The sequence below is a fragment of the Nyctibius grandis genome, chromosome 4, assembly GCF_013368605.1.
Source record: "Nyctibius grandis isolate bNycGra1 chromosome 4, bNycGra1.pri, whole genome shotgun sequence".
Lineage (NCBI taxonomy): Eukaryota > Metazoa > Chordata > Aves > Nyctibiiformes > Nyctibiidae > Nyctibius > Nyctibius grandis.
Window position 1 is genome coordinate 57,000,185 of NC_090661.1, and position 20,587 is coordinate 57,020,771.

At 39.3% G+C, this 20,587-nt stretch overlaps 1 protein-coding gene across 5 annotated transcripts in view; it reads right to left on the reverse strand.

Moving 5' to 3' along the window:
- DICER1 (dicer 1, ribonuclease III) overlaps window positions 1-17,408 on the reverse strand; it is a 69,610-nt gene extending 52,202 nt beyond the window's left edge. For 2 of the 5 annotated variants that reach the window (XM_068397582.1, XM_068397587.1), the window contains exon 1: window positions 17,381-17,408. The gene's annotated coding sequence lies outside the window, so the exon portion shown is untranslated. Of the gene's footprint in view, window positions 1-16,169; window positions 16,235-17,112; window positions 17,234-17,380 lie in introns of those variants that run through there. The other 3 variants (XM_068397586.1, XM_068397583.1, XM_068397585.1) reach the window with 2 other exon arrangements.
- Window positions 17,409-20,587: the final 3,179 nt, after the last annotated feature.

A 20,587-nucleotide genomic window follows, 5' to 3' on the forward strand; every position in this document is an offset into this window, starting at 1 on the left:
AGCAACAGCACATGGTCCTTCAAAATCTAATTATCATATGTCCTTTTTTGGCTTGGGATACAGACAGTCAGTGTCTGAAAGATCAGCCTTAAGAGTGCTCAGGAGATATTTGCATATTTTGTTTTCTCTGCTAAAGTAATTGCTAGCCGAGTCCAACTAGACTTAGAGTTTTCCTCCCCTGTGCTCCCTCCACGTATGTTTCACCTAATACAGTAATGAAATCTTGAAGAAGCTTATTATTCAACACATTAAAAAAAACCTTAAAGAATGTATGTGTTTTGAGAAAACAAAGTAAACAAACCGTTATTATTTTACAAGAAGAATATGTAGAGGGTGCAGCACAGAAAATCGCACGAGTACTGCGTTCATGTACAAAATAGGCCTACAAAAATTTTATTCCCAAGGCTGCTTTTTAAATTCTTGTTTACACCATACACACATCTTTTTTTCTGCACAAAATACAGCAAATTGCTGCTAAGATGCAGCGACTAGAACTTAAATTCATTATAACATGTCCCTGTTATGCCTAGATTATTCATTTATTCACCGCCTCTAAAACATGAACCAGAATATATATTCCACTGAACCAGAAAATAACCTAACAGAAAACTGTCACACCTCCGGTAAAAATATGTAACTATACTCCACCTTATATTTGCAAAAAAAAGCAGAAAGGAACAATACGGCATTTAGTTACCCCACCATATAACAAACATGAACAGAAAATAAAAAGTTCAACTCTGTCAGTAAAGCTAATGCCATATACAACTTCACATAGCAAGTTTGCTTTATTTCCTGATTGTAGATGGCAAACAAAAAGCATACAGATCACCAGGTAAGATCTGGGAGAACCAAAAAAAAGTATGTAATTCTCCACCGGCCCCAACAATTTCCTTTGGCACATCAAAGCCATAGAGAAGATTGCAGCTTTAATCGATTGGCAGACATGAATTACAGTAGGCTCTTTTAATGGCGAAGCCAACATAAAACCAGACAGGCCGCATTCCTGAGATGCGGTCAAGTTCTAGTACAAAACAGCGAGCTTATATGACATTAGCATCTAAATGGTGTTGGTGCACCCACTTAGACAAAAGCCTGTTGCAGTAGAGCCAACCCTTCCTGTCCACAGGCCAAAAGCATCTGCAGCTTCCCAATGATCCCAGGCAAACAATGGACACAGGTAGGGGTTACCACAGCAAACAACATAACCAACCACTCCAGCATTTATTAACTGTAACACCGGAGTCCAATCTGATGAGGGTTTTTTTTTTTTTTTTACCACATAAAAAAATATATATATCTATCTATACATATCATGTCACTCTACAGTGACTGGGGATCTTGTTAAAAGAAAGCAAAAGAGAGAAAAAGAAAAAAACTTAATGACATTGCTAAAAATTAGACTTCTAGAATGTCTTCTATTGAACAGTAATGCCACCATTTATTTTTTTTTTTAAGAAAAGGCTTCTATTAAGAGCTCAACATTCACATATTTTATCTAAAGATAGAAGGTGAGAGCTCCAAGATAACTAGCCATTTGGAGTGTCTAACTAGACACCACAAACATCAAATATTCAAAGAAAAAAGCAGCAACATGAAAAAAAAAAAATCAGTTCCTATAAAGACATCAAGAGAAGTATCCAAAAAGTGACACACCAGTCACTTCTGCAAATCTCCAGTGCTCCAGCAATCTACAAGTGACCACTAGTTACTTCTGTCAATTTCAGCCAAGACCTTCAAGTATCTTGACCATTTCCTACTTAAATATTTGCTAATACAAAACCCAAATATCCAAATATATCAAAGAGTACACAGAAGAATGTATCAACAGGTTTTATTTTTTATTTCCTGGTTTTGTAATTCAGTATTTGAAAATAATCATGTTAATGTGACACCTAATTGCTGCTATTAAAAAAGATTGTCAGAAAAAGGATTGAAATTTTAGAAGTAAAAGATCTGAAATGCAGACTAGCAAGGCTCTTGCTCTTCAACATCTTCTACAGTTTGAAATTAAACTACTCCCTCCATCCCAATAATGATGTTACTATTTAACTAAACTATTATTCAAATTGTTAACAACTTGAAAATGAAGTTCTTATCTTTCAAGAACATCTATGCAATTGGACTCTCAAGCTCACAACACAGCTATGATGAAGTGAATGATCTTCATGCAAACACAAACGAATTCCAGCATGAATCGAAGTCCTGCAGCATCAGAGGGGGTAAGGTAAAAACTACGGTTATGACTGGGAGGAAGAGTCCATCGGGGCTGGCATCCTGTCTCTCTGTAATTACAGCTGGTCGCAGATGCTGGGGGCCGGGGGGGAAGGGGTGACTATAAAACAGGACTCATCCTTCTCTTCCATGTGTTATTCCACAACTTTATATTTCAAATATTTTTCTTTGGTTTATTATGGTACAAACAACATCGCTGGTCAGAAACCACAGTACAAACTCCCTACTGCCTCAGATTAACTCCAAAACAAAATGCTCTTAGCATGCAAGGAACTAAGCTTTCTCCATGGAAGTCAGGAAAAAAAATTACACTCAGGACACATCTCTGAGCTATATGAACACTCTGACACACATTTAATACATTTAATAGCAATTAGGATTAAATTATTTCACATAGTATTTAATTCAATTTTTTTTCAAGTTGTTGAAAACTAACCCACCGAAAAACCACAGCTAAGTTTATAGATCCTGATTTATGTACATATCTATACTATCATTATATCAGTATCACAAGAAGGGATAACTGACCATATCTGAATTTATTTATCATTTGGTCCTTTACTTGGTTACCAAATTATTTACTTGTGATTTAGTTTATTTAGCTCAAGACTTTCAGGCACCTATGTCTTTCCACAGGAAGGCAATTAAGCAGACATTAGGGCAGGAATTTCTCTCTTCCCCAACCCCAGACAAGCTGTGAGGCAAGTACAGTTCCACAGCACCAATTATTCTTGCTCATGATAAGTAAAAGCAGCAGCTGCCCCCTGAATATAACCCCATGCGGAGATTTCAATCCCATTATTTGCATAAACATAAATCCTTTCTCTCCATGTGGCAAAAAGTCAAGTTTCCCAAAACATGGGTGTTGGACAGTCTTCTGTTATCTCTGTGCCAGAACATCCACAATTACTAAGAGTCTTACATCGCAAAAGACTTTCTCTGAAGTCATTAGTTGTATGATGCAAGACCTGCAGATCTCTGGGGTTTAAGTCACCCTCTAGAATTTCCACCACGTCTAAAATGAGAGTTCAAACCTCCTATAGTTGGTCATAATATCAATTTATGTATCACCCAAGAATCAGTGTACAAACAATTGGCTTATTCTCAAAAAAGAATGTATTTATTACTAACATTGCCTCAAACTAACTCATCCTAATGCAACCTTAAAATACAGAAGTATTATGTACTGGTTAGCACATTATTTACTCCAATTACACTTTGGGCTTTGTAGTTTTTAATCTGTCTTCCTGAAAAAGAAAGGCTTCTCACCAGTTACACTACATGTCTGCACATGTTCTTTCCCTGCCAAGAACTTGCAGGTACACTACTGGAATTTTCTTTTATGTGAAGCTAGGATGCAGTCAATATTAAGTTCATAAAAATATGCAGTATAAAGAGACTATTTTTGTTTCCAAATTCAGAAGACATTCAAAGCTGCTCAGATGCCACAGAATCCAATCTCCACAGATATAACATCAGAGGGAAAAAAACCAACACCAAAGTATAACTGATTCTTTCATTTTATTGAAGAAAAAAATGAATCATTGGTAAGACATTTCCATAGGCCCACCAATTTTTTCTCAGAATATGTAAGAACATCTAAAAGTGTAGATGAAAATGCTCTGTGGAATACAGTCTTGCAAGGGCTCTCACACAAGACGTAAAGAACAGCATTTCCCATGTTATGGTGGCAAGACAAGAATACATGTTCCTGATTGTAAACTGACCTGAATTCATTCCAAAATGGAAAAGGTCATTAGTAAAGATAATTCTTAGTATCTTAGCCTACGTATCTGGCTAATCAACCTACCGTGCAGAACAGCCAGAAAAACAAACCTTTTACATTGAGCCATTTCTTGTTTTAAAAGCTGAGAATCAACCAGGCCAGCATTAATTATCTGTGTGATGATAGCCTCAAATCAACAAGCGCAGTGCATTCTGCAGCATTAATGGACCAATGATAATAAAAGTTACACACCATGAAGCACTTTACATAGATTCCGGTTATTTCAAATTTTTCTATTCATAAAAATTAAAATAACCTATAACTTAACAGCAGTAATTAACGTTTCCTAGTTGAGACAAACTAAAAAGAACTGCAATCAGTCAGAGGCTTTTATATCGTACTGAAGCGTTAGGCATCAGCATAGAAGCAGGTACTTAGATCTTACATATGTAGTTGAATACAATGAGCATCACGTTAAAGAGCTACAGCATTTTATAGATATTGTTCTTTCCCTCCATATAAATATATGCATTTAGAATAGAACATGATAATTTCTTTACATTCTTTACAGTTAAACAAACTAATAAAAGACTTCGGTAGGTCATATCAATTAACAATTTTTATTTATTTTAATGCATCAGTCTTCACTTTTCAGCACTGTCCAATAACGCACAATAGATGTGCACACTGAGTGGGATTTAAAACTGGTGAGAAACCATAAATATTACATTTTATGTATAAAGCTAGAAGCTTCATGTAGCATTTTCGTATAAAAGGTTATTTGTAGCACTCTTGACCCTCAAGAACAATTGACATGATACTGAAACTGATTCACATATATTCAAGAATTTACTTGGGTAAAGATAGCATTGGGAGAGCTGAAGTCTTTATCTGAGGTAAGGTGGCAAAAAATGACAGTATGTGATAAGATGTGCTTGTTTTGTGTATTCTCAGTCCTGAACTACAGGTAAGAAAAACTGGAATGGTTTGCAAAGATTTGAGGACTTCATCTTGTGCTGTGTAACTTTTTTTCATTGAAGAAAAAAACCCTTGATTTTTAACAGATGCCTTAAACGGAAGTCTTAGGTTTAAGAGTAAATATTGAATCACTATTGACTTTGAAAAATAGAAATATTCAAGATCCACAAAGTTCAACTGGAACAGCTTCCTCTCCCCCATATGTGGGATTACAGGTATCTAAAAGTTGATTAAGAAGCTTAAGTTTTAAAGCATTTTTCTCCTCCTTTGAAAGCTTTTGACATTCTGATCAACTAATGAAAGACAGCACAAGGCCAAACAGATGAACAGCCTACCACGTTACACACAACAACCACGTTAGTTGTGAAGTAACCCATTCATAATGGTCCCTTAGCTCCAATACAGATACAACTAACCACCAGTAACACTTCCAGTGCACAGACACTGATCAGAAAACAGATCCATTCCCGACTCATCCATCTGTTAATCCTTCACAGTAGCAGAAGGAATGCAAAAAAGATGAAAAAGAATAACTGGAGATAAAACAGGTATCCTTGAGAGATTTCTCTGAATATATATTAATAGGTATCTTTACCTAATGCCAAGTCTACATCGCAGTTAAGAATCTTTTCAGTCCAGTGCAGCATTACTCCAATTTTTCACATTAACTCTGCACATTACATATATAGTAATGGATACTCATACTATGTGGCTAAAAAAAAAAAAGATCCAAGTTGCTCCTCCTTTTTGAATGATAAAAAAAGCTTCAAAACCTGAAATAAGTGGTTTTGCTATAGCCACCATAAAAAAAAAAGAGGGGAGGGAAGATAAGCTAATTTTTTACCCTTTGTTTCTCAGAATGGAGTGAAAGCTATTTCTGAATATAAGCAAAAGCATTCCCAGCTATGCAAACAAAAGGATGGCTCCAGACATCAAAGCAGTTGTGGTTTACTGAACACTGCATCACTCCTTTAATGATTATTGAGGCAGGTTAGAAGGAAAGATCATAGAATATTGCTAAACAATTCCACTTTTTCTATCTAAACCCACTCAGGGCTGTGAAATAATGTTTTAAAGGAGTTAAATCCCTGTAAATGGTGCAGTTGAGGGTTTCTGACACTAGTTTGGGTTCTGGAAGCAATATAACTAAATTAATATAGTACTGCACCCACCAATTAAATCTTCCGCTGAGCACAACTCAGAATTAATATATTCCTACAGTTCTTTCAATTCCAGACCCTGTCTGAATAACTGGCACAATATTGCACTGGAAAGACAGACTACCTACAGGATCCTGGTCTACAGTCATCAGTTGAAGGGAGTTCCTCTCTTCTGTAACACTAAAATATAGTCCTGTAATTCAATCAGTTGTGAACTGAATTTTCAGGACAGAACACAAACATACTAGTTTCAGTAGAGCCTCTCTTCTAAAAATATCACTGTAGATCTTGCTTTACCTGAATTACCAGCTCTGGAAAAAACACAGTCAAATTCTGTGAGATCTACCCGACAGCTGCATCAGCAGAGCCTGGACTACCTCCCCTTTCTGCTGATGTCCTAAGTGTCTACTCTGGATATTAGGACCTACAAAAAAAAGTGACAGCCTAGCAGGTACATTCACTGCAGAAATCCTGGTGATTGACAAGACAAGACTGGGAGATGGCACGAGAATCAGATAAGCAGTAGAACACATCTCCACCATTTTCATTTTGGGAAAAGAAAATACAGATTCACACATGATCTTTTGCAGTTATCACCATATCATTCTTCCAATCTGCGTTAACTTGAGAAAACCCGGTGTATGACATCTCATGACTTTTCTAGGGCAGGCACATTGTGGAAACATTCCTTGACACTTTTTTGTTGGGCAGCAAATACTTCAATACTTTCACTTAGTGATGAGTACTGGATTAGGAGTATTTTCTTGCCCTTGTTTATCCTCACAGTACCCTGCAGATGACCAATTCCAGCAGGTCAGACTGACTGAATATGTAGTTCTCCAGAGGTCAATCAAATCCTGACTCTCTGAAGGCACCCATAAAGCAGCACAGAAGGGTATGGAGAGCCGAGCAGCTGCAAGGAATACATAACCTTTTAGGCAGGATCAGAAGAAGCACTGCTAGCATTTAAATGACAAAGAACTCAGTCTAGTTATGAGAGAACAAAAAGAAAGGAGCAAGTTTCTAGAAGCAAACTGGAAAAACATGAATGCAATCAAAGTCTTGGAAAAGTAAAGATACTTCTGTTTAAAAAAACCCAAACCACCTTACTAAAAGTCCTAAGAAACGAAATAATTTCGTTTAAAAGCGGGGGAATAATCAAGCATTTTAAGGTAAATTACTCCACCATAACATCCCAATACAGCAAGTCTGATTAAATCGAAGGCATTAACACCCCTTAATTTAATCTTGATTTATACTGGGAAACCTTACATATAAGGTTACTCATATAACTAACCTTTCCATCAGTTAGAAACTTATTTTGGTTTTTTTTTTTTAGTTTTCTTTAGAAACAAGTGCTTCCATATTGGTATTATTTACCTTGATTTGCAACTATCAAATACAGGCATCCGATTAATTAGGAGGGCAGTGTCACAGCTATTATTAACATTCAAGTAATTACATAATTTAGCTTATTAAGTGGTATATTCCATTATGTAGAACAATTTTTTCCCCTGCATATTATGGTGTATTTGGAAAGAATTTACAACTCAATTAATGCAAACATATCTTAAAGTTATAATAATAAAACTTTATGTTATGCAAAATAAATATTTAAATACAACTGGCTTTCAATTTCATTCACTAATTATTAATTTGCTTTTATCGGCTATACTTAATGACCTGACTTATTTGAGTAAGCATAAACAGACGCACTAAGATGCCTGAAGAGACAGATAACTGATTGGTATGACTTTCAGAATGATTTCAGCAGATTACACGCCTAAGAAATCTCTAACTTCTCTATAGTTAACAGATTAATTACAACACCTTTCTTGCACAACAAAAATCAAAAGTCCTATTATTTGGAAAAACACACGTTAGCTTTCACCATTTTAAAGACTGAATAGACAGATACTTACTGAAGGTAGGACATAATTCCAACACACAAACTTTCCTCTTCTCCATAACTACATAGAATTCATTAAAAAATGGCGATTTTCATAATTTATAATTCTAGCTACTTCAGCATCTTTCAAACACGTACTAAAACTAACTGGTGGAAAAAAACCAAACCAAACCAACAGAAAAATCACAGGCTATAAGTCTAGGCCTTTAAGACTTGCAATATAGTTTTGAAATGAAATTTTAAAGCTATATTTTTTTAAAAGTTTGACTTTGCTGCACAGACAAGAGCTTCGAGAAACTAAGACTAATCAACTAAGGCAATGAGGTTCATTCAAAAAGTAGAAGTGTGATAAGCCCTTACGGGCAAGCTGTCACTGAGAAGAGTGACATTATTATTCCTTTTCTAGCAGGATTAAACACAGAGCATATGCAGAGGTTTAACATATCCTAATTTCACCAGATTGGTATTTCATTTTAGCACTCTCAAATATGCTCATAAAAATCTGTGTCTGGTTTTACAGTCAAACTTTTCTAAAATAATCACAGAAGAAATATGGTATCTCTGGTGTAGACAAAACACAGGAAAGACACTTTGTATTTTATCACTTTTCTTCCGTTTTCACGCAGCAGCAAGATAAAATGCTGTATGATAAAGGCTCCTAGATCACAGCTTAATATGCATTTAATATGGCACTGCTATACATACAAGAGCATAACTCTTATTCACTCTTCAACCTACATGCTGCCTCCAACCCTCTCTTATGCTGGCACAACTGTTTCCAGGTAATTGTGGCCACATCTAGAGACAGACCGTAACATAATAAAGAAATCACACAGAATAAAATTGTTTCTTAGATAAATTAGTCTCCTTTAATCCACTTTACCATACAACTTCAGAATGCACCCATAAAGCTTAAAAACAAATACCACTAGCTGGGGACACATAGGTATTTTCTTTCTAGGCAGAAATACCATCTAAAGCGTATGTCAAACTACAGCCCAAGATACAGCCCATGCACCTCGGATGCCTAGTACGAAAAAGGATTTACTGTTTTGAGTAGCACATCCATGATCATATATCCCCTAATTAGACTGCAAACTTTTAAACAATATGAATATTTTACATTAAACTTTTCTGCCTTTGTCTTTTTAATTAACCCTCTAGACAGTATTATAACATCAATTGCAAATATTCCTGCATTAAGTATTGGCTACTATTTCATATGAACATTATACACACAGTCAACTAATATTCTTAGAAGTATGCCTGTAAATGCCTTAGAAGTATGCCTGAAACTTGTAAGTATTGTTTATCCCATAAATCCAATGAGATACAAAAGTTTAGCCCACACTTTAAGTGCTGAACTCTTGATATTGAACGACACACTGTCTACATTTTGGATATTCTTTCTCAAAGGTTTAATATATCTTACCTGTACTATCACCATTCAATTACATGTTTTAACAAAAACTGCAGTCAATTTTCATCATAAAATCAAGTTTAGCCTATTGAAAAAAAAAGGTCTGGAAAATTTTGTATAGCCTAACCCTGCCCCCCATTCTTCTCTGAAAGCAAATTTATGGGGTGGGGAGAAACAGAACCTTACTCAAGTTGGGGGAAAAAAGAAAAATCAGGAAGTTTTTCTGATTTACAAAGGTGACTTGCCTCTCTCAGCTAGTCCAACTTATTACTTTTGAACTTCCCACATAGTTATTTAAAGACTTCTGTTGTGGATAGTGTGGGGTTCTAAAGCTTTGGTTTCAAATTAAGGATTACAAACCTCTACCATGTTGGTGGGGTGGTAAACAAACTAGGGAGTTGTTAGTTTGGGTTTGGTTTGGGTTTTGTTTCTGTGTTTTCATTTTTATTTGGTTGTTTTTTTAGGGGGTGGGGTGATTTTTTTTTCCTAAAATCACGACAATGATTTCCCTTTCCCTCACTGAAGCCTAATCACTCTGCTTTCAAGAGCTTTTAAAGCTAATCATAGTAGCCTGAGAACTTGAATGCACAATTACCAAAAGAAACACCCCATCGCTTTCAGAAGAATGGAAAAGTAAATAGAGGAAAACATTCATTTTCTAGGTTATTAGGCTTTGATTCGTATTTGATTATATTACTATCTTGGAATACATAATCACTACATTTGAGGAAAACTGGAAAAGAGGTCCTAAAATTTTAAGCAGTTTCTTGCACAGCTCCCTAATTACAGAGTCACAACTACAAATTGCCACTAGATAAAAATGAGAGGTTTTAAACTAGGCATAACTTTGGATCTGAATTTCCCAAGCTAATTGCTAGAGCCTAAACGTTTCATTTTGATTACTGCACTTTCTGATGGTTGTTACCTTTGTTAAAAAGCTGTTAAAGTCTCAGAATATTACGCACTAAAGAAATGTAGTTAAATCTAATGGAATTTTTATTCCATTTTCATAACACACTATAAGCTTTTCCCCCCCCCACTTCAGTTCATATCCTGGATTTACCACACATGATTTTCATATTAAAAACCCACAAGATTACTGTAATAATACACCTGTTTATAACAGCAGCTATTAACAATAAGCGAGAAAGTGGAAGGTTGAGAAAAGTAGTAAACAATTATTTTAATTAATAGGTGGGAAATCAATATTCATACGGTAAGAAAGACAATCAAGTGGAAAGTAGTATTTTGGAATTACACTTCACGAGACTGTGGATCCAATCCCATGACAACCTAGTGCTAGATGAAGCAACCCCACTCTCACTGCTCCTTCCCTTCTCTAAACAGCTTTGACACTTGCTTGACTCTTTGGGAGAAAAATAGTTCAGCACACTAACCAAGTGATTTTTTCTTTCCTTGGCCTAGCTAAGCTTTCTGCTGGTTCAGCATGCTGAATTAAGCAGTTGATGGGGATCAGATGAGTACTAGAGCTGGCATGAGGAGACAGTTGTCATCCATTTTGACAGCCACTAGACTGCCTACATCACAGAAAACAAGCGAATTGGATGCAACAGGTTTTTGACTGTCACTCAAAACCAGACACCAGCTTCTCTCCTCTATTGCCAACTGTTGCTGAACTGTGTTACACTAGTGACAATAAACCTAAAAATTCCAGAAACAGAACTTCTTCCTGTCTAGTCCAAAGCTAGTTGAATAGAGCAAAAAGAAACACCTAGTGGCAGCAGACAGCAATAACAGCATGAACCGATAAAAGAGTTTAACAACCGTTAATAGTTGGCAGTGTATACATTAGTAGTATTATTGGCATGCTACTAAAAATGCTTGCCAGAAATCAGCACCTGCTTCAGCATTATGCCAGTCACTACATGCCCTAAAATCGTTCAGTAATTCCTTGTAGACCCTCATCCACTGAGATAAGAAACCGTCAGTAGGCAGCTTTATGAAATCATGAATTTTGTCACTGAAAACTCACCTTCTACTCAGTTTAGGTAACACACAGTCTTGAGAAGACCATTTTCCAGACAGCTCAATATTAATCAAGGTAGGTTTCACTTCTCAACTTCTACATAACAGAGCACAGTCACATTTCTTCAGAGGAAGATTTCACTAAATCATAGTCTTTCTGATTACACAGTAAACAATCAACTGATCTATTCAGCATATAAACCTATGGACTTGAATACCTGGGTATACATGTCTTGATTTTTAGCCTATAATCTTTAGATTATACAGACAGCTTTTTCTTGCCTTGGAGATCACTGAGACAGCACTATGTTAGACAGCAAGAGTAACTAAAAATGATCTTCAGTAACTTGGGGCAGAGGGGGGTAGGGGGGCATGTCTTTTTAATTTTTCACAGACATCATATCACTTCTTAATAACTTTACATAGCAACTTGATCATATAGGCATTTAACTTTAGTGGAACGATGGCAAAAGGTTGTGGGCCACTGAAAAAAATGAGAGGCCAAAGCTTTTAGCTGTATTGTAAGCACTTTCTTTCATTTTATGTCCTCTTCCAAAAAGGAAAACCTACTAGCCATTGACCATGAAGACAGCAAGACAGTCAGGTTTGTCTGCTCAGAAACATAAAGCTGAAGTGAAGAACTAAAAGTCTTACTTGAGATTGATCCCAGGCACTAACACCCTGATTGAAGATGATCAAATAGAATCAATGAACATTATAAATTCATAAAGCCATAATTAATAAGTCAGTTAAATATATCTAAATGTCTTAATTTAGAGAGACAGAATATAAATGTTTAAAAACTGTCTTTAAGTACTTGAAAGTTAAACTCAAAGGAGAAGGTGAAAAGAGACATACTTGACTTAATTTGCCAAAACTCAGAGCCAGTGAGAGAAGTTGTTTTCTGAATTCTAGACAACATCAATCACCTCTAGAAGTTTTTACTACCAGCTACAAAGCAACTTCACCTTTAGGTAGGTAAGTCTTGTTCATTTCTTCTTGAACAAGAAAATATACAGCCAAAGTCATCATAAAGAGCCAGTAAGAGTTGCAAGAAAGCTGTAAGAAACTTGATCTAGATCAGAAACAAAGCAGTCTTTGCAAACAAAAGAGAAACATGAATCATAAAGTTAGCCAGCCCAGACATGCTTGCATATCCAAATCACCTCAATGGAGTCAAACAAATTAACTTTACAAAGCAAGCTGTATTTGCCTCACTTCCTAAGGAAAGGAAATTTATGCTATCAGGAAATGGGCAGATCTGAAACTCCAAACCAGTTTTCAAAAATCAAAACATTTTTTAAAAAATCCTAAATTCTTAAGTTTTCAAGAAGACCAATTTTTTTTACCACTACCCAGCTACTTATTAGCATCTCAGCTGAGGAAAAGGCTGCTACATGGCTTGACAATTCATTGGGAATCAGATTCTGAAAAAGGAGAGAGGCACTGGAAAACGGGTTTTAATAATTAACAGTAAGGGGTCTGGGTGTTTTTTTTTTGTGTACAAATGAAAGAACACCAGGATATTGATGAGCAATTTAAAACAAAACTAAAAAAAATATCAATGCCTGCTGTAATAGTCCCAACCTGACACCTCTATTTCCAGCAACCAACCCCTCCAGTCAGCAGCCCCTCTGCTGCATCTCAGATACAAATTCACACTTACTTGGTGAACCCAAAGGAACTGATCCTTTATGAAGAGTAATAGAAGATGCAAAACACAGGCATCTAGTGGCATCTAGAAACTGATCATGCCAGCTTACATAGCATAAATACTGAGCCACCGACATAAAGGAAAGCAAAGCACAGCAAAACAAGTTTTTCTACAATACTATCACCTATTAGCAAGGATCAAGAAAGAACACTTCTGGTTCTTTTTCCTTGGTAAGAAGGGACACAAAAGTAACACCTGTGCCAACCAAAACAAAGATCACAGGTTCACGAGTGTGTTGCACTTAAGTAAAAGCCATGACAAAAGGTACTAAAGTCTCTTTGATTCAGGAGTATTTATGCTCGAAGTTGGAGAATATTGCTCTTCCTTCTCTTCTCACCAGAGGACATATCAACACTTCCAGCTGCACACCAATGCACGTAAATTCCTTGATACTAGTTTCAGCTCTCTGCTTCACGACTCCAAAAGCTGCAGAGATTTGAAGGTGACAAATGTCACAACAAATTTACTTAACTAATGCAGTCTGCAATATAGAGCAGAAATAACAAGGGGATTTGAGAGATAGAGCTCAACATTCAAGCTTGAAAAGTTATGACATTACTAGGTAAGGCATACAAGAACTACCAAAACTAAGAGTTCACCTAATATAACATCATGGCATACGTTGAAGTTGGCACTGCTTTGTCCTGTAGATCAGTCTTTTAGAATAGTTATTCTAACGACATTCCTACATCCATCCAATCCCCCAAAACAATCAATACAGTTTGAACACCGAACCTTCAAAACCCAACCAAAGACTGCAGTAACTTCAGCTAAAAAAAATGAACTTTTAGTTTTCACTATATATCAGGTTTCTTCTCTTCTGACTTATCACAATACATATGGAAGTCATGAAAGGCTAAAGGATGAAGAAAGATGTCTGGATGGTGTGAAGAAAAATCACGCTTTCTCCTCTACTCCAATCATTCTTAGCCTTCAGGGTAGAGTGTTCTAAAAGCATATTGCATACAATTATATAGAAGCTCCTGTTCTATATGATACTATAATTATATTTTACTTTCTTTAAAGGGAGCCACTTTCTGGGGGAAAAAAAAAATTAAGCTTCTGTGCTATCAGTCTGAAGAAATTACTGTTGAACATATGAAGGCAATGGGATACAGATGGTCAGTGGTTACACAGCTAGGCATTAGGACAGGAGGGAAGCGGAGCACAGGAACCATCTTGCTGTTCTGCCAACAATCTATCAAGCTCAGTACACTCCCTACTTTGTACCTGCTACGTCAGAGAAAAAAAAGCAACTGGGTTTCCTCACAGACAATTACAGAATCATGGAACGACCCATCTCAGAGAATGTTTTGATGATCTCTCTCCTGCCCAATAGACTAGATCATGCCCTGAAATAAAACTCCTGTCTGTAGCCTGAGCACTTACTATAATGCTCGTCATCCCTAAAGCGTACAATCTATTTCAAAATCTCCCTGAACGCTTTCTCTCACTTATATTCTAAAGCTTATACAAAGAGAAATCGGAGAATTTCAGCTCCAAGTTTACCAAACCCATTTTACTAAATGGTTCCTTGCTCTTCTATGAAGGATACACATTTTTGTATTTGGTTTTGCCAGTAATTTGCATTGTTACAGATTAATGCACATTTAGTCAGTTCATACTGAAAGTGAACATGGGTGAAGTAGCGATACTCACACTCTAATCAGCTGTGCTAAAACAACTTTGTGCAATCTGTTAACTTTTCTGAAAACTGGAAAAGTACTTCACAAATTTTTTAAATAGCAAATGAGAAACATCTATGGAGTACACAAAAACCATGACAACAGTGTTTTTGAACTGCAGGTTCTGCTTTTTTTCTTCTTGTAGGCTACAAAAGACCAAGGTATTTCTCAAAAACAAGTGTAACTTCTATAAAAACATTACTATTATATTATGTTAGACAAAACAGCTTTCTCGCTTGTTGGCTTCCCTCCATCAGTAACCAATGGAAGGCATGTACGAAGGAGTATAACAACAGGGCAAGCAGGAATACCTCCCACTGATCAGTCACCTTGATGTTTGATGAGTCTGAGAAGATTTTCCCTACAAATTAATTGTTTCAACTTCCTTGTAAACTTTTGGCATTCCCAATATGCTGCCGCACCACGTATTTTAGTTACACATGGTGTAAAGTAGTATCTCATTTGCTTTGAATCTGTAGAATACAGACATCTTTCAAAAAACAGGGGAAACAAAAAAAACCCACCACACACCAACAGCTCCCTATCTACTTTCTTCATGACTCTAAGTTCCATAATGTCTCTTATCCCTCCACTGGCATCTCTTTCCCTGGGTGAAAAGCCCTAGTCAATTTTCAATCTACCTTTCTCTTAGTGTAGCACAACCTTTTTGAGGCAGAAGAGAGAGAAAGGGAAAATACCCAAACTGCATTTAGTATTAAATACGTGGCCCCAGAAAGGATTTATACAATGGCATATTGATACCATTTTCTTCTCAATTAATTGTTAATTCTAGCATTATTTACCTTTCGACTGTCGCTGCCACTTTACAGAACTGTATCACCAAGATGTTTTCATGAACAGCAGTAGGTCATTCAGAGTTCAGCACTTCTGAATACATACATATATATTTTTTAATCCTAAGTAACAATCCAATGATTATGAATCTAAAAGCACCTTCCAGCTGAAAACTTCCTAGCAGCATCTCCAAAGCTTTTAAATAAACTACAGCTCATCTTGTAGACACAGCAAATGGGAAAGGGAAGGATTTAGGAGAATAATTATGGCATAATAGAAACCAATTTCAGTTTGTGTCTGTATTAAATTTTTTAAAACAAACACCACTACACAACTTACTAAACATACACCTGCAGTTTGCACTTCAACAGAGCATCCAAAATGGCTTATAAAAAGTAAAAGCATAAAACTTAATACAAGTGTCTGCAAAGCTAATCCTGTTTTGATTTTTTGTTTTGTCTTGTTTCTCTGAAGGTGGTAATCACCTCCCAGCCTACACACTTTCACCACATAACTTGGAAGTTCAAAACCTTAACATCAAAAGTACTCATAACAGATCACCTGAAGTGCCAAACGTCCTCCAGACTTTCAGCAGTTGAAGTTAACTGAATCACCAAGAGATTTGCTTTTTGGAAACAATAATTTCTGGTTAATGATAATACACAAAAAAATATTCTTTTTTTTTCAGGTATCAGTATCACAATCCATTTTCTACTCCTTCGGGTTTTTTTTAGATTACCTAACACAACAACAAAGTCCAATGCACAAATATTTGTCTTTTTAACCTTTTGTTTTTCAACTTAAGACCACACAGCACAAGGTCTGCCTCGATTATGCTATCACTACGTTTTTTCCACTACATGTGCTGCCTTCGTTTAAACTGGAACAGGACAGAAATGAAGCAAAGCGAAGAGCTAAGAGTTTCTTATACCGCCTTTAACACTTCAGAGTGGAAACTCTTTTACTACCCCACGCTGCTTTCCCCAAGCCCATCGCAGCACGGCGACAGGGCTCCGTAGAACCCCAGCCCCGCAGGCCGAGCGCAAGCCCCCCGGGCGCCCACCCCGGCAGGCCTCCGGCGCGGCTGCCCGCGGGGCGCGGAGCTGGAGCAGACAAAGCCGAGAGGGGCCGGAGCACGGCCCCCGCCGTGCGGGCCCTGCCGCCGCCCCACACGCGGAGCCCGGGCCCTGCCGGCGTCGGGGCCCTCAGGTAGTCGCCGAGGCCGATCCCGGGGCCCGGAGGTCGGTGCTGGCGGTGCCGGGACCGGCCGGGCCCCCCGGGGACAGGGACGGCCGCTGGGGCGAAGGCGGGGCAGCCCTAACCGGGCCCCATCGGCGGGAGGGCGGGGGAGGGAGCTACCGCCGCCATCCCACCCCGCTCGGCGGCGGCGCCGGGGCTGCGGGGGCTCAGGCCAGCGCGGGCGGCGGGCTCCGACACCCGTGTGCTTGGCCGCCATGCAGCTCCCGGGGCGAGGGGCTAGCGCGCCCGGGCCGCCATCTCCTACCTGGTCGGATGGGACCCAGCCCGGCGCTTCCCCCCACTACAGGCCGCGTCTCATTGTGCTGATGCCGCCGCCGCCATTTCCCCGCCGCCGCCTCACTCCCCCCAACTGTCAGGTTCCTCCATTCACCTGGGCCCGGGACAGCCTCCTCCCCCTCCCTTCCCCCTGCGCTGCCGGCCCTACGCAAACAGAGCACCTCCCCCACCCCTCCCACCCATACCAACGGGGGCCGCCCAACGCCCGCAACGCAAGCCCGCTCCGAGAATCCCACCCTGCGCAGCTCACACACTCCACATCCCCACGCTATGAAAGGAGCTAGGCGATTGGTGCCGAAGGCCGGGTAAAAGGTGAAAGGTTCACAAGGCAGCCAATGAAACAGCGGGACACAGCAGCCGGCGGGGAGCCGCCGGGATGTCCCGGGGCTCACGTGCGTGCGTGCGCGCGCGCTCCCCTCCCCCCGCCGGAGCACGGCGAGGTTACGGGCCCCCGGCGCGCCCTCCCCCGCGCACGCGCCTGGGCGGGTCTCGCGCGCGCGGGAGGTGGCGGGCGCCATCTTGGGGGGTAGGCCGGCGGGAAGTGGGGAGGGTGCGGAGGCGCTGAGGCCGCCTCCAGGGCACCGCTCTTCCCTCTGAGGCAGGGCTGGTCACGGGGAGGCGATGGGAGGGAATGGGGTTGTCCTGTCGTACGGCTGCAGGCAAGCCCTGGGAGGAAGGCAGTCCCTTTGGCAGCAATGGCGGGTGCTGGGTGACTTTGGCCAGTGTCTGGATAGAGTGGCACTGAGCTCCTTCATAGCTGTGTAGTGAAATCCCCCCCTCCTTACGCACAAACCGTCACTTCCACGAGGAGTGTCCTTCCTGCCTAAGGCAAAGTGCTGCTTTTTCTCCAGGGAGCTGGTGCGAGGCCGAGAAGGTGGAAGGACAGACTCCCTAAGGCTCCTTTATGTGTACTCCCTAAGCAGCATCTTCTTTTGCCATTGCTTAAGGCAGATTGTTGACTAGCTGGACCACTGGTCTCGCTCCAGTTTCTTGTCGACACTCACTTGCCTGAGTGATGTTATAGCTACAACTAAATTCTTTTAGAAGTGCTCTGAAATTTCTTTGATTAAAGAGCTGATGTAGGGTGACTTTTCCACCATCAAAACCCTTCAGCCATAGATGAAGAACTGAGGGGAAATGTGTGGTGCTGAAACATAGGAACACAGTTTCTCTTGTGCCTCACATGCTGCTGTTTTCCAGCTTTTATTTTCATTAAAATTGACATAAAAATCTGGAAGCTGTGTCCTTGGAAAACTGAGGGGAAAGCGTAAGACAATGAAAAAGCTATGAACAAATGATCAACATAAACTGGGCTGTAGCACAAGACTGCCATACAGTGCCCGATGTAGGAGAAGGTTCAGTTGTAAGTGTGAATAACTGGTCTCTAAGGTAGAACATTGGACTGGAGTGAATCAGTTTATGAGAACTAGCACATTTGGAGCTACCTTACAGCTTATTTTAATTCCAATCTCAGTTAATTTTAATTCCCTCATTCCCACCTCCCATGGCATCGCCTGCCAACACTGTTCTCTTTGCGACTGGTAGGAAGGCTGAACCCTCCTCACAGGTATGTAACTAATAACCAAACTTCCAGGCTTGATTACTGCATGACTTAGCTCCATAGCCACAGCCTGGACCAGAGAGATGCTTAGGTCATGTAATGAAACGGGTAACTCTTGTAAATTCAAATTTGGAATTTGAAAGTCCCTTGGCCTAGTGTAAGTCCTGATGGATCGTCCAAGAGCTGAAATGCAATAATCACATCCCACTAGCATCTGGTCACATCCCCAAATAAATGGTTTTATGGAACCAGAAAGGAATTGTCTTGCTGAATATCTTGTCATCAATTACAGTAGTGATGGAGCACAAAACTGCTGCTTCACTCCTGAAGAGCTGTGTCTGGAAGTGATCATGAAAAAGCTGCATCTGCTCAAATCACCCTACCTATTCTTCAATGCATTGTGCTCATCTTCTGCAATGTCAGTGGGTGTTTGTCAGTGTCAATGTTCAGCTGTAAGATTATCCTGTTACTCTCCATGGAGTTAATAGCTCATCCTTTTTACCTTGATGCCCTTCTTCTCAGGGTTTCATTTACATTATGGAGAAATGAAATTGCTGACCAACAAGAAAGGGTTTGGTTGTGAATTGGTTTTGTTATGGTTTTTTTTTTTCTGAGCGTGGAAGAAAGAACTGTGCCAAAATGTCGCGAATGAGTGATTTAGATCGCTTAAAGAATCACTGTCAAAGGTATTAGCAAAAGCAATTTTAATATGATTTTGTAATAGTGCGACTTAACAGAGTTCGACGGCAAAGTTCACTCTATTACTTACTACATGGAAGAAACATACAAAGGACCATTGAGTTAGAATCAGGCTAGAATGATTTATACAGAGACCGGAGACAAAAGGGTAAGGAAGACCCTCCCATTGGGTCACGAGGTTCAGAATGGACCCCCTTGCTTTCTAAACTTCTCAGAGAGGAGTCGAGGTGCAGCTGGATCCAGACTTAGTCCCAGACTTGACCAATGTTTTATATCTAAGGGAATTAGATACAGGGATTTCAGTGGTATTGATTCATGCTATTATGGGTCCTATAAAACCTTGAGATAGTAGCTATTTAAGATTTCTTAACACTATTATGATAAATCACAAGATTAGATTAAATTATTTTCTAGCAATACTTAATCAGTCAATAATCAGAGTGATTTAATTAGATCTGTTGTACTCAACACAGTGACTTAAAGATTCAACGAAGTTTCCTAAGTTCAATCACGTACGTACGAACATACATGCACACACAGATATAGAGGTTAAACCTGTCATTTAAGATGTTTCTTTCTCTGCAGATTATATAAAATTTTTGGTACCAAATGGTCTTTGAAACCTCGTGAAATCCAGTTGTAGTGATTTACTCACTATTCTCTGTCAGCATTTGTCAGCAGAGAATTTTTGAACCCTTTTCTCCATCGGCATCTATCAGCAGATGATCATAGAAAACCATGTGAAACCTACTTTTAGGAAAAATCCACGTGAAATCTACCCTGAGAGGCATCCCAGCTCAGAGGGAGGTACTGGGTCACAGCCTGCTGCCATCCTAGAGAGCTCAAAGGGCCTCACTTAGGATCGCTAATTATAGGAATGCAAGATGATTGACTTCGGTCAGTATTTTTTCATTATGGCCATAATTCCTGTCAGGTAATCTTGGCACTTTTCAGCATGGGCTACGATGCAGGCAGGAGGAATTTCAGGTATGTTTCCCAGGCAACAAGAGTTTCAAGTACGGTGAGGGAGTGCCTAATCATGCTAACTTGCTGTACTTGTACCCAGGACAAGAACCCACTGCACCAGTAGGCAAGATCAGAGTGCCAGATTGTCCCAGCCCACTGTGCTTGTAATTAATACAAGAACAGAATGTTGGCTGGTCCTGACATCGCAACGCAGCCA